Raw genomic sequence first — 13,466 nt, 5'->3', positions numbered from 1 at the left:
CCTCACCCGGGCCTGTGGCACCACCCTATTTACCTCAAGCCCTGTCTCAGGCTGGGAGGAGGAAAGCAGATTTGTGGAAAGGCCCATGTTCTTTAGACTGCCGGAGAGGAGCTGGTCAAGGGCTGAGCCCCCGGGGGGAAGAAGAGCCCCATCCAGGCCCTGTGCTCCCGGCGCCTGCACCCCGCTGTGATTCTGGCCAGGCCAAAATGCTCCTCACCTCTGAAAACTAGCTGTCTGGGCATTTTTCTGGACTTCATCTTTGTTACATGGTAAAGCTTTGTATCCAATGTAAAAGCCAATTACTGCAGGGAAGATAAATAATCCCTGAGCACCTGTTTAATTTAGCTTCTTTTTCCAAAGACTCAAATTAAGCCTGAGGAAGCGGGCTTTTGACAGCTGACTTCCTTTGCACAGCTCTCCTCAGACCCTTCCACCTGATGCCCTCTGTGCCCTCTGAAGTTCCTGGCGTCCTTCCTTTGAAGGTCTGAGGGTGGCACAGGGTCCACCATGGCCATTTAACCTTGTGTACACGAGAGAGAAGCAAGCACAAACAGGCTTGAAGAAGTCACACTGCTCAGCCTGTTAATCAGGAGATGAGAGAGAGGAAGAGCGAGAGAGAGAGAAGCCCAGTTGAGCGAACTAGAAACTCACCCTCAGGCTACAAGGATGCTCAGCTCCTAAGCCACAGGCTGGGGTGCGTCTGGGTCGGGGACAGGAGTGCGGGCTGGTGGTCCATTGTCTCATGGGCTAGTGCCTTCTGGAAAGCTTGTCTTTGTGGGTGAGGAGGTTTCCCTGCCGTTTTCTGTTCCCTCATCTGGGCGTGTCCCACGAGGGGGACAGGAGTGGGAGCTACCCCGTGCCCTCCTCCACCTCACCCAAGGCTGAGGGGAGGGGCTGGGTCAGAAAGAGGGATGGGCACGGAGCGGATGGACTTGGAGGAAAGGAGCCCCTGGGGGCTTGTACAAAAATCCTCTTTTGGGAAAAAGGCAAAAATGAAAGAAGGGCTTGCACAGGAACAGGATTGATTCTCCCACGTCTTGCAGATTTCAGGGGCTCCGGACGTGACAAGGAGAGATCTGGAAGAGGCGGGCCGTGAAGGGCAGATTCAGGGCATCCTGGTGGAGGCCTGATGACTTCCTCTGAAAGGAGGTGTCCTTCCCCGAGGTGACAGCTTTCAACAAGGGACAGTCAGAGGAGCTTCCTCCCGAGAACAGAACCGGCTCCAGGTGGCTGTGGCTTGGCTAGCTGCGGGAAATTTCTGGATGGCTGCCCGCAGGTCCTGCACAGAATTCTCGATGTGTGTGGACAGTTTGTGAAAAATTCTTGCTCTTCCTTGCCAAGATCCAAAGAAATGCTTAGGAGTACTTTCCCAAGAGTAGAAAGGCCTGGTTACATGACCATCTTATTCAGAAACCAGTAGAATTTACAAATGACCTAATTTAGCGAACTGCAGAGCAGGGTTGGCTTAAGTCTTGTGGTTGAATGAAAAGAACTGGGCTTCAGAGTTCAGGTTAGCCTGGGTTCAACTCCTGATGTTCCCCGAGCTAGGGTGTGAGCTCGGGCACACTGCTGAGCAGCTCTGGGCCCCTGTCCCCTCAGCTGCCCCAGGCAAGTAATAACACCTCTTCTTGTGAGAGAGCCTGGAACAGTGGCTCCCAAACCTTGTTGCACATCTGAGCCACAACACCTGGGGATCTTCAGAAAATACCGAGGTCCAGACATTCTGATGTCATTGGTCTGGGGTATGACCTGGGCAGCAAGAGTTTTAAAGGCTCCCTCAGGTGATTCAGATGTGTAGTAAAGTTTGGGAGCCATTAGCCTAGGAAGGAGTAAGTACTCAACAAATGTTTGTTCTCTCCAGGACCAGCGACGTAATTTCTGGGGCCCCCTGTTTGAAAATATTTCAGAATTTCAAGATGGCGACAGCAGAGCATTAAATCAAGCTCAGGGTCCTTCTGAGCGGGGGCCAACCCTTGTTTTCTCCCTTCCTCTCATTACTGTTGGAGCGATTCCCCACACTAAATTTCAAAGGAAAAGAAATCACACAACGGGCAAAGGGGACAACCAATGAGGCAACTCAAGGTAGTTCTGGCAGGTTACTAGAACAGGAGGGAGCATGATGGGAAGGGAATTGAGGGGGAAAGGATGTGTGTGCCTGTGATCTCCCTAAAAAAAAAAAACACCCCTGGATCCTGGGCCCGGAGCCTCCCCCAGCCTTGAGCAGTGGTGATTTAGTGAAGGGGCCTTGCGACCCCAAGTCACAGACTCTGTAAAATCGTCAGAAATGGGATAATCTTGCACAGAATTTACAGCTGTCTGGTCCCCACCCCACTGTCTGGACTGGGTCCTTAGGCAGGTTCACACAAAGGGGTCAGTGACTTCGGCTCCGTCAACAGAAACCCAGAACATCTGGGCCTGGCCCCGGCTGGTGGCTTGAGCCTGACCCTAGGCTGTCAATTGCAGAGTTAGAGGAAGCTATTTGGGATGAATCTGTTTTTTAAAAAAAAAAAATGGGACAATGAAAAATCTGGGAATTCTTCCTAGTTTCAAAATGGGCAGAAGAAAGTGCTTGGCTCTGAGGACACTCTGTGGACATTTTATCTGCCACTGGGACACTCAGCTTTGACCCTGTGGGAGTCTACATTCCAGCATCCAGCTGTCATCTCCAGCCCAGATCTCTGAGATTTGGGAGAGAACAAAGCGCACCATTTTCCAGCCCACCACGCTCAGCCCTTCACTGCTTCCCTTACTCAGGCTACTTGCGAACGCCTCTGGGCCAGTCTACCTTTGTAGAATGGGATATTCAGAGGTCGGTCCATGAATTAAATGAGATGACGCACCCATACCAGCACTTCCTTGGAGCACTGGGACAGAGCTCAATAAACATTAGCTCTCTAGGTATCTGTGTATCGACTGCAGAAACCCTGAGGCCAGGAGTGTTACTCTTCCCATTTGAAACTAAGAAGAGTATGACTTAAGAGAGGATAAATACCTTAAGTCAGTCAGTGGAAGTTCTAAGATCAGTGTCCAGGTGCATCCAAGCCTTGGAGCACACCGCATGCCTCTACCAGCGTGATATGGGTCCACCAGCTATGATTTCCACCCGAGGCTCACCCTACCTAATTCCAGGGTTGTGTGTGTACATCTGATGATCTAAGGAATCTAAAAGGCCAGATGGAAGACGGAAGATGGAATGGAAAGAAAGGAAGACAAATATCCCAAGGGGATCATCTCACTAATTGGAAAACCAAATTAAAGCGGGGGAGGGCATAATTTTGCTCTCTATAGGGGCAATGGGGGCCGTGGTGAGGAGATGGCAGTGAGCATGGCCAGTTCAAGGAGTCATCAGCAGCGGGCATTCCAGGATGGGCACTGGACTCCAAGGTCAGAGCTGAGCTGGCCGGGCTGGCTGGCACAGATTTCCCACTTCCCGCAAAGGCAGGCCCTGAATTCTATCCTTGGCCTGGGGGCAGAAATAACAGAGCCCGGGCAGAAAGGCCATGTGCAGGCTTCCATGCTGAGCTCTCAGGCCTCCCAGGCCAGGAAAGGAGAGAGGGAAAAGCGTTGTCAGCCGCGTGCACACAGCACCAAGCTGATCGCTAGCAACCAGGATGGCGGTGGAGCTGAAGGGGATGGGCTGCAGCGCAGTGGCTCCGAGAATGATGGAGTGGCCTTTAATTGTTTATACTCTGGAACCCGGGAAGTGTTGGCAACAAAATGAGAATAGAGAGGCTGCTGGCAGCCGAATGACAGCCTGGTGAGGAAGCCTCCACCCACCTAAATGGTTAAATGGCTGGTTTGCCAAGGCCGCTGAGCAAAGTGTGACCTCACCACGGGGCAGATTAAAATACGCATTTTCTCCTAATTGAGCATAGTGAAATCAGCCGGCGGTCCTGTCACAAGTGCAGGAATGAATTGTCACAGCACGAAACACACTACTCGACAGAGCATCTATTATACAGGAAAAAAGAGCTGCGTAAACTTCTTTCACGCTGGGATTTCAACTGATTTGTTGTCTAGTGGGCTTGGAGAAGACTATGTGACACGGTTGCCCAGTGTCCCAATTTTCTAGAACGACTGCTCATAACCCAGCCATAGCATCTTGTGTCTGTAGCACAACACACGGCAAGGTCTGGTTTGTAAATCGGGCAAGAGAGCTAAAATCTTTGGTAAACAGATTGACCTGTTTTAAAAATATATGTTTTATATACTTATACATTTAAATATATATTAGGGTGAACGTATGTAAAGCAAATTCTATTTTTCCACTGTTTTCCATTATAGAATTAAAAGTGTGTCCTTATAAGAAGACGGAAAATTCCATGACAGAATAAGTCCATCCTATTCACAGCTCTGGTGTAGGCCTGGACAGAGCCATTTAGGATAAAGGCCAAGGTAGAAGTCTCTCTCCCTGACACAGATCCCTGAGGAATGCTAAGGCCACTTTGATATGGGAGCTTCCGGGACAGGCTTATTTCTGTTAAGCGCCTCTGCCAACTCTGGATGGCGCTAGTTATGAGACATGTCATGCTAAGTTGACATCCAGCCTCTGGAACAGACAGAACACGTGTTCTCCATTTTCAACTTCATAATCCTTGATATTTTTGAACACATCTATAGTACTTTTGGGTCATTTGTTGATATTTTTGTTTAAATATTTATTCTTCATTTCAGATTGCTTACAGACACTTTACCTTCTTAATTCCTCTCAATTTCTCTCGTCAACTGAGGTACCCATTTGAACTCAACGACAGAGTCCTTGTGGCCCAGTACTGCATCTCACACGTGGGGAAACAACCACGTGGTTGTCACCCTCTGAGCTCACAGCCAAGCTCAACCCACACGCCTTTCACGTAAACCATTGTGATCGCGTTTGTGTAATGGCTTCTGTGAACCTAAATGCAGGACTTTGCATTTATTTTTATTAGCTTCCTCTGTGTTTTAGCCCTGTGTTTTAGATGACATAATCAGGACATTTTGAATCCTGATTGTGTCATCTATAAAGTAGCTGTTTCTCCCACTGGTAACTCTGTGAACTTGAGAAGTATTTCTTCTTCGTGTTCAACCAAGTCAATGATAAAAATATTCACCCGAGGCAAGCACAGAGCCCTGTGACATCCTCTAGACACTTCTTCATGTCCTTCAGAATTCTTCTGAGTTACCAAGTCAGCCGCTTGTCTGAACCTCTTTTTAGAATGAATATAAATATATATATCTCCTTCTTGGGGGCAGGGATTGTGACCACTCAACAAATACTAGTGAGCACATGCAAAGGAAGAAATTTGAGCTCTGTTTATTCTGTTATCAAAAAGGACAATCATATATATGTTAGCGTAAGTAGAACTTAGGCGTGACTACAGGTAACTGTATAACAACTATTGTGTCTAGGATCCTGGTAAAATGCATGACATAGAAAATGTAGCCCATATGTAAAAATGCAAATACAAAATCTTTCCCTGGAGACACAATGGACTATAATGATTTCTTCTTTGGTTCTAAGAAATGATTAGAGATAAAAATAGAAGACTAATTAGCCTTAATTAACACATTTGCTTATTATTCTTCCCTGCTGGTGACATTAGCTTATGCTCTGTCTTTGGTAGCAACACATACATCTTGTTCGTGGACTTTAAAGTCAGGGTCTCTGAGAGCAGATGTGGGTAAAGGGCCTGATGTCCTTTGAACCACTGGCGTCCTTGGGAGGCCGCAGCTGGCCTCCTGGTTCCTCTGCCTTCAGTTGTGAAGGGCTCAGCAGCTGGGCTGCCTGAAGTTAGCAGACTGGGGGCCACTGGAGGAGGCTGGCAGCGGCTGGGCAGCCTTTTCTGCACTGGTCCCTCAGTGCGGGGTCTTCTGTCCCTGGCTGCTGGGACGCTAGTCCTAACGTTACTTGATTTCCAGATATTTCTTCTTTGTCCAGCCCTGTAGTTAAGTTTCACTAAGTACTACTGTACTACTGGGAAACTGAGTGCATTACTACTACTACTACTACTACTACTAATAACAACAGCTAATAACGACCGACGTTTATTGGCTGTTTACAAAGTATATATGCATTACGTCACTTGATCCTCACTAGAACCCGGAGGTTCTACCTCTAATGGAGGTTGTGCTATTATCCCCTTCATGGATGGGGAAACTGAAGCTTAGGTGCAGTGATCCCTTGCTCTAATCGTGAAGCTGAGAAGTGGCGGCCTGACTCCAGGGGGCCTGCCCCTGACCACTAGGCAACACTGCCTGCCTGCTCACTGGTGTTCCTGCTTTGTCATTTTACACTGGATGCAGTTGGGTTAAACTTAATTCCACAGATTTGCACCGTGTTAGATGTCATAGATATTTCTAATGCAAAGGCAAAATTCCTAGCTGCATGGAACAACCTCAAAATCTCAATGACTTAAAATATCCAACCTTTATTTCTCACTTATGCTGCATGTCCCTTGCAGGTCAGCTGGAGTCTCTGCTCACCATGGTCACTCAAGGAACCAGCCTGACAAAGCAGCCACCACCTCCAACCCTGAAGGTCTCCCAGGATCGGGGAAGAAAGAGACACAGAGTGCTCGCTCCAGCAGTTCAACGCTTATCCCAGGAGGGTCACACATCGCTTCCACTCCCTGTGTGTTGTCCACAAGTTCATGGTCCCACCGCCCACAGAGGGACCTGGCAGTGTGTCCACTATGATGACCACACATGGAGACTAAGACAAGACCCACTGCCACACGAGGCAGAGTGGGGCGGATCGTAAGCTGTGTGCCACCGGTTAAAGGGCAGGGAAATAATTTCCATTTGTGGGCTCAGGAAATGCTTTGTGGATGAAGGATGGACTCTTGGAGATGAGTGAGACTGCAGTAGGCAAAGATTGGGTGTAGGGTGGGATGAAAACCTAGGCTGAAGGAAGATTAAGAGCAGGGGCTCAGAGTGGGCAAGAAGGCAACCACCGAAGGAATAATACAGCACAGAGTTCCCGTGGGTGCATAGGAAGGACGAGGTGGGAGGCTGGACTGAGCCAGCGTGGAGAAATCTGTTGTCAATTGGGTGGCCTGTGGAAGGCACTGGAGGCGGCGGCTGGGACATGATCAAACCTGTGCTGTGGCTAGTTTCTTGGGACAGCGGCACAGAGGGACTTGAACTTATGGCTTCAGGGGCAGGTGTGAGGCTGTTGCAGTACCTTAGGTGAGAGAGCAGGGGCCTGGGCCAGGGGACCGATGAGGGGAGGGGTCTGAAGCATAAGGTGGATACCCCCAGAACCATGGAATCGGACTTGTTATTGGGCTAGATAATCAAATGTAATCAGAGGGAGTGGGTGAAGGAAAGAAAATGCCCTGATTTCAAGCCTGCATGAGGCTCTTGGATGAATCAACGGCACTTCCCAAGAACGCTGGGGCTGTGTCTAAAGGAAGATCAAACCAAGTCTTGCTTTCACAGAAGACAGTGAATATGCTCCTGGTCCCACAGATGTCTGATCTGGGCAAGAGCTTGCTGCTAAACCTATAAAATATTTTCTTCTCCCAGGAACATTTGAATTAACTCATAATTTATTTACTAAGTGTGCTGTAGAACTTGTGTGCTAACCCTCATACATTGACATTGACCATGGAAAGTTCTTTTACAATGTGTACTTTCTTAGTATAGGAATCTGAAGCTGGTGTGAAAATATGTTTCCTGTCTTTCTTGGACTTAGAAGCACACGTATTTTGCAAAAACATTTTGAGAGGCATTAAGGAGGTACAGTGTGCGTGTGAGTTTTATTCCATATGCATAAACAAGAATTCAATTCAGGGAACCTGAGACAGATGGAGAGGGTTTTGCAGAGTCAGTACTGTGTTACACACTGTAACTATCCTGAAGCAAGTCCAAGGTCTAATTAACCCTCCTTAGATGGAACTAAAATCAAAATCCACCAGAGGCTAAGGTTCTTTTAACTTCAATCCTGTCTTGCACACATCAGAGAAATTCAGCAAATACCCGTGTGGAATCTGCCCTGCACAGCAGGCATATCTCTAAAGGCTTAGGATCTGCTTTTCAGTGAATGTAAAGCTTTTGTTTTGTAATAAATCATAGGCATCAGTAAACACATTTTAATGTTTTTTGTTTGTTTGTTTGTTTTTTAAACATCTTTATTGAAGTATAATTGCTTTACAATGGTGTGTTAGTTTCTGCTTTATAACAAAGTGAATCAGTTATACATATACATATGTTCCCATATCTCTTCCCTCTTGCATCTCCCTCCCTCCCACCCTCCCTATCCCACCCCTCCAGGTGGTCACAAAGCACCGAGCTGATCTCCCTGTGCTATGCAGCTGCTTCCCACTAGCTATCTATTTTACATTTGGTAGTGTATATATGTCCATGTCACTCTCTCACCCTGTCACATCTCACCCCTCCCCCTCCCCATATCCTCAAGTCCATTCTCTAGTAGGTCTGTGTCTTTATTCCCATCTTGCCACTAGGTTCTTCATGGCCTTTTTTTTTTTTTTTTCCTTAGATTCCATATATATGTGTTAGCATACTGTATTTGTTTTTCTCTTTCTGACTTACTTCACTCTGTATGACAGACTCTAACTCCATCCACCCCATTACAAATACTTCCATTTCATTTCTTTTTATGGCTGAGTAATATTCCATTGTATATATGTGCCACATCTTCTTTATCCATTCATCCGATGATGGACACTTAGGTTGCTTCCATGTCCTGGCTATTGTAAATAGAGCTGCAGTGAACATTTTGGTACATGACTCTTTTTGAACTATGGTTTTCTCAGGGTATATGCCCAGTAATGGGATTGCTGGATCGTATGGTAGTTCTATTTGTAGTTTTTAAAGGAACCTCCATACTGTTCTCCATAGTGGCTGTATCAATTTACATTCCCACCAACAGTGCAAGAGTGTTCCCTTTCCTCCACACCCTCTCCAGCATTTATTGTTTCTAGATTTTTTGATGATGGCCATTCTGACCGGTGTGAGATGATATCTCATTGTAGTTTTGATTTGCATTTCTCTAACGATCAATGATGTTGAGCATTCTTTCATGTGTTTGCTGCCAATCTGTATATCTTCTTTGGAGAAATGTCTATTTAGGTCTTCTGCCTACTCTTGGATTGGGTTGTTCGTTTTTTTGTTATTGAGCTGCATGAGCTGCTTGTAAATCTTGGAGACCAATCCTTTGTCAGTTGCTTCATTTGCAAATATTTTCTCTCATTCTGATGGTTATCTTTTGGTCTTGTTTATGGTTTCCTTTGCTGTGCAAAAGCTTTTAAGTTTCATTAGGTCCCATTTGTTTATTTGTGTTCTTATTTCCATTTCTCTAGGAGCTGGGTCAAAAAGAATCTTGCTGTGATTTATGTCATAGAGTGTTCTGCCTATGTTTTCCTCTAAGAGTTTGATAGTGTCTGGCCTTACACTTAGGTCTTTAATCCATTTTGAGTTTATTTTTGTGCATGGTGTCAGGGAGTGTTCTAATTTCATACTTTTACATGTATCTGTCCAATTTTCCCAGCACCACTTATTGAAGAGGCTGTCTTTTCTCCACTGTATATGCTTGCCTCCTTTATCAAAGATAAGGTGACCATATGTGCGTGGGTTTATCTCTGGGCTTTCTATCCTGTTCCATTGATCTATGTTTCTGTTTTCGTGCCAGTACCAAACTGTCTTGATTACTGTAGCTTTATAATATAGTCTGAAGTCAGGGAGCCTGATTCCCCCAGCTCCATTTTTCGTTCTCAAGATTGCTTTGGCTATTCGGGGTCTTTTGTGTTTCCATACAAATTGTGAAATTTTTTGTTCTAGTTCTGTGAAAAATGCCAGTGGTAGTTTGATAGGGATTGCACTGAATCTGTAGATTGCTTTGGGTAGTAGAGTCATTTTCACAATGTTGATTCTTCCAATCCAAGAACATGGTATATCTCTCCATCTATTTGTATCATCTTTAATTTCTTTCATCAGTGTCTTATAATTTTCTGCATACAGGTCTTTTGTCTCCTTAGGTAGGTTTATTCCTAGATATTTTATACTTTTTGTTGTAATGGTAAACAGGAGTGTTTTCTTAATTTCACTTTCAGATTTTTCGTCATTAGTGTATAGAAATGCAAGAGATTTCTGTGCATTAATTTTGTATCCTGCTACCTTACCAAATTCATTGATTAGCTCTAGTAGTTTTCTGGTAGCATCTTTAGGATTCTCTATGTATAGTATCATGTCATCTGCAAACAGTGAAGCTTTACTTCTTCTTTTCCGATTTGGATTCCTTTTCTTTCTTTTTCTTCTCTGATTGCTGTGGCTAACACTTCCAAAACTATGTTGAATAATAGTGGTGAGAGTGGGCAACCTTGTCTTGTTCCTGATCTTAGAGGAAATGGTTTCAGTTTTTCACCATTGAGGACAATGTTGGCTGTGGGTTTGTCATATATGGCCTTTATTATGTTGAGGAAAGTTCCCTCTATGCATACTTTCTGCAGGGCTTTTATCATAAATGGGTGTTGAACTTTGTCGAAAGCTTTCTCTGCATCTATTGAGATGATCATATGGTTTTTCTCCTTCAATTTGTTAATATGGTGTATCACGTTGATTGATTTGCATATATTGAAGAATCCTTGCATTCCTGGGATAAACCCCACTTGATCATGGTGTATGATCCTTTTAATGTGCTGTTGGATTCTGTTTGCTAGTATTTTGTTGAGGATTTTTGCATCTATGTTCATCAGTGATATTGGCCTGTAGTTTTCTTTCTTTGTGACATCTTTGTCTGGTTGGTATCAGGGTGATGGTGGCCTCGTAGAATGAGTTTGGGAGTGTTCCTCCCTCTGCAATATTTTGGAAGAGTTTGAGAAGGATAGGTGTTAACTCTTCTCTAAATGTTTGATAGAATTCACCTGTGAAGCCATCTGGTCCTGGACTTTTGTTTGTTGGAAGGTTTTTAATCACAGTTTCAATTTCAGTGCCTGTGATTGGTCTGTTCATATTTTCTATTTCTTCCTGGTTCAGTCTCGGCAGGTTGTGCATTTCTAAGAATCTGTCCATTTCTTCCAGGTTGTCCATTTTATTGGCATAGAGTTGCTTGTAGTAATCTCTCATGATCTTTTGTATTTCTGCAGTGTCAGTGGTTACTTCTCCTTTTTCATTTCTAATTCTATTGATTTGAGTCTTCTCCCTTTTTCTCTTGATGTGTCTGGCTAATGGTTTATCAATTTTGTTTATCTTCTCAAAGAACCTGCTTTTAGTTTCATTGATTTTTGCTATTGTTTCCTTCATTGCTTTTTCATTTATTTCTGACCTGATCTTTATGATTTCTTTCCTTCTGCTAGCTTTGGGGTTTTTTTGTTCTTCTTTCTCTAATTGCTTCAGATGCAAGGTTAGGTTGTTTATTCGAGATGTTTCCTGTTTCTTGAGGTAGGCTTGTATTGCTATAAACTTCCCTCTTAGCACTGCTTTTGCTGCGTCCCATAGGTTTTGGGTTGTCATGTCTCCATTGTCATTTGTTTCTAGGTATTTTTTGATTTCCCCTTTGATTTCTTCAGTGATCACTTCGTTATTAAGTAGTGTATTGTGTAGCCTCCATGTGTTTGTTTTTTTTACAGATCTTTTCCTGTAATTGATATCTAGTCTCATAGCGTTGTGGTCGGAAAAGATACTTGATACGATTTCAATTTTCTCAAATTTACCAAGGCTTGATTTGTGACCCAAGATATGATCTATCCTGGAGAATGTTCCATGAGCACTTGAGAAAAATGTGTATTCTGTTGTTTTTGGGTGAAATGTCCTATAAATATCAATTAAGTCCATCTTGTTTAATGTATCATTTAAAGCTTGTGTTTCCTTATTTATTTTCATTTTGGATGATCTGTCCATTGGTGAAGGTGGGGTGTTAAAGTCTCCTACTATGATTGTGTTGCTGTCGATTTCCCCTTTTATGGCTGTTAGTATTTGCCTTATGTATTGAGGTGCTCCTATGTTGGGTGCATAAATATTTACAATTGTTATACCTTCCTCTTGGATCGATCCCTTGATCATTATATAGTGTCCTTCTTTGTCTCTTGTAATAGTCTTTATTTTAAAGTCTATTTTGTCTGATATGAGAATTGCTAGTCCAGCTTTCTTTTGATTTCCATTTGCATGGAATATCTTTTTCCATCCCCTCACTTTCAGTCTGTATGTGTCTCTAGGTCTGAAGTGGGTCTCTTGTAGACAGCATATATATGGGTCTTGCTTTTGTATCCATTCAGTCAGTCTGTGTCTTTTGGTGGGAGCATTTAATCCATTTACATTTAAGGTAATTATCGATATGTATGTTCCTATTCCCATTTTCTTAAATGTTTTGGGTTTGTTATTGTAGGTGTTTTCCTTCTCTTGTGTTTCTTGCCTAGAGAAGTTCCTTTAGCATTTGTTGTAAAGCTGGTTTGGTGGTGCTGAACTCTCTCAGCTTTTGCTTGTCTGTAAAGGTTTTAATTTCTCCATCAAATCTGAATGAGATCCTTGCTGGGTAGATTAATCTTGGTTGTAGGTTTTTCTCCTTCACTTTAAGTATATCCTGCCACTTTATCACTTTAAGTATATCCTGCCACTCCCTTCTGGCTTGCAGAGTTTCTGCTGAAAGATCAGCTGTTAACCTTATGGGGATTCCCTTATGTGTTATTTGTTGTTTTTCCCTTGCTGCTTTTAATATGTTTTCTTTATATTTAATTTTTGACAGTTTGATTAATATGTGTCTTGGCATGTTTCTCCTTGGATTTATCCTGTATGGGACTCTCTGTGCTTCCAGGACTTGATTAACTATTTCCTTTCCCATATTAGGGACGTTTTCAACTATAATCTCTTCAAATATTTTCTCAGTCCCTTTCTTTTTCTCTTCTTCTTCTGGGACCCCTATAATTCGAATGTTGGTGCGTTTAATGTTGTCCCAGGGGTCTCTGAGACTGTCCTCAGTTCTTTTCATTCTTTTTTCTTTATCCTGCTCTGCAGTAGTTATTTCCACCATTTTATCTTCCAGGTCACTTATCCGTTCTTCTGCCTCAGTTATGCTGCTATTGATCCCATCTAGAGTATTTTTAATTTCATTTATTGTGTTTTTCATCATTGCTTGGTTCCTCTTTAGTTCTTCTACGTCCTTGTTAAATGTTTCTTGCATTTTGTCTATTCTATTTCCAAGATTTTGGATCATCCTTACTATCATTATTCTGAATTCTTTTTCAGGTAGACTACCTATTTCCTCTTCATTTGTTAGGTCTGGTGTGTTTTGACCCTGCTCCTTCATCTGCTGTGTGTTTTTCTGTCGTCTCATTTTGCTTATCTTACTGTGTTTGGGGTCTCCTTTTCACAGGCTGCAGGTTCATAGTTCCCGTTGTTTTTGGTATCTGTCCCCAGTGGCTAAAGTTGGTTCTGTGGGTTGTGTAGGCTTCCTGGTGGAGGGAACTAGTGCCTGTGTTCTGGTGAATGAGGTTGGATCCTGCCTTTCTGGTGGGCACGTCCACATCTGGTGG

This window comes from Balaenoptera musculus, chromosome 9 (assembly GCF_009873245.2).
Source record: "Balaenoptera musculus isolate JJ_BM4_2016_0621 chromosome 9, mBalMus1.pri.v3, whole genome shotgun sequence".
NCBI lineage: Eukaryota > Metazoa > Chordata > Mammalia > Artiodactyla > Balaenopteridae > Balaenoptera > Balaenoptera musculus.
Note: the sequence above shows the minus strand (reverse complement) of the source record.